Source organism: Triticum aestivum, chromosome 7B (genome assembly GCF_018294505.1).
Source record: "Triticum aestivum cultivar Chinese Spring chromosome 7B, IWGSC CS RefSeq v2.1, whole genome shotgun sequence".
Taxonomy (NCBI): Eukaryota; Viridiplantae; Streptophyta; class Magnoliopsida; order Poales; family Poaceae; genus Triticum; species Triticum aestivum.
The window spans coordinates 659,401,315-659,402,699 of NC_057813.1; the positions used below are offsets into that span (position 1 = coordinate 659,401,315).

The following is a 1,385-nucleotide window of genomic DNA, read 5'->3' on the forward strand; positions in this document are numbered from 1 at the left end:
GGGGGGGGGGATATATTAGTATAGTCAAATTAGACAAGCTTGACCACATACTAAAATAGGTAGTACACGAGCAGCCCTCTTGAATTATTGGTGCAGAAAGAATGAGATCATCGACAACCACTTTCATTCTGAATTTGAGTTACCTGCTATTACAACAACACAACGAAGTTGCGTCATCAAATGTCATTCAGGTGAGAGAGCTGGCAGGACGAACAAGGAATTTTACAAAACGGTCCTCAGTGAGCTGGGCTCTCCTTCCACCAATATGAATGCCTAGCCTCAAACTTGCCTTACTTTTTTTGGAATTGCTCTTTTTATCTGTTGGATCATTCTTTTGTTTGTAAGAAATTTCTGCATTTTAGTGTAACCTAAATCTGCTCATTCCAGTATTTGTTGATATCAGTAGTGGAATGTTGTCCTTTCTTCTTCTTCTCTCTCTCTCTCTCTCTCTCTCTCTCTCTCATTATTTCAGGTCATTAGATTCACGCATTATAGTTAACTGTTTTTTAGTGGTGTCATGGTTATATTGGGAAAAGGTGAAACTTTGCTTTCCTTTGGAAGTTTAGTTACAGCAGGAGCGTGCATTCTATATATTGAAAAGTTTAAACACCCACCACTACAATATCTTCATAAGAATCTTTTTTCTACAGTTAGCACAAAGAAGATGCTTCTGGCCTACTACATGAACTCGTTCTTGCCGACTTTATCCTCTGTTTATTTGCTCCGCGAGGTAAGATCTTGCTTGCTCGTCTATTGTTTGATAAAATATCTGTGAGCTGAAACATTCTGTGTTTCATGTTTCCTTGCTGTGTAGGTTGTTTGTTGGTTCGTGGGACGTCTGTGTCGTTAACCAACAAGGTTGGATCTGTTCTGATTCGCTTGGTTGATTAGTGCTTGATGAACAGCTTATGAATCTATGTGTTTGTGCGGCCAGCTTCCTTGTCTATTTGTTTTTTTTGGTTCATCTACCATGCTTGTCGTACTATGTATGGTATTTTTTGCTTCAGATCTCGTCAGGAAAACAACTTTCCTTCTATCTTTACGGTTGTACTGCTGGTTTAGTCCTATGCATACAAGGTCCTCTTCCTGGTTGATTAGGTGCTTGTAGGCCATTGGTTCATGCCCGTGCTTGTATAGTATGGCCTGTTTTCTCGAAAAGTCCATTCTGCACCCGAGCTCATATGCTCCCGCATGAACAGTAAAATCGAAAAAAAAAATCGAAAAAAATTCAAAAAATTCCAAAAAAAATTTTGAGACAAACATTGACAAAAGTTCTAAGTGCCTGCAAAAATTCGTCATGAAATCACATCCCTAGAAGGCGTGGCAAAAAAAAAAATACAAATTCAGTGCTTCAAAATGCGTTTGAAAGTAGCTTTTTCAGAGTA

General features: G+C 38.7%; 1 long non-coding RNA gene across 4 annotated transcripts in view; it reads left to right on the forward strand.

Annotated features, from left to right (window-relative positions):
- LOC123158279 (uncharacterized) overlaps positions 1 to 1,385 on the forward strand; it is a 4,834-nt gene that overhangs the window by 991 nt on the left and 2,458 nt on the right. For 3 of the 4 annotated variants that reach the window (XR_006479282.1, XR_006479285.1, XR_006479283.1), the window contains 2 exons: positions 651 to 730; positions 815 to 858. This is a non-coding gene — a long non-coding RNA (uncharacterized lncRNA). Of the gene's footprint in view, positions 1 to 191; positions 233 to 650; positions 731 to 814; positions 859 to 1,385 lie in introns of all 4 variants that reach the window. The other variant, XR_006479284.1, reaches the window with a different exon arrangement.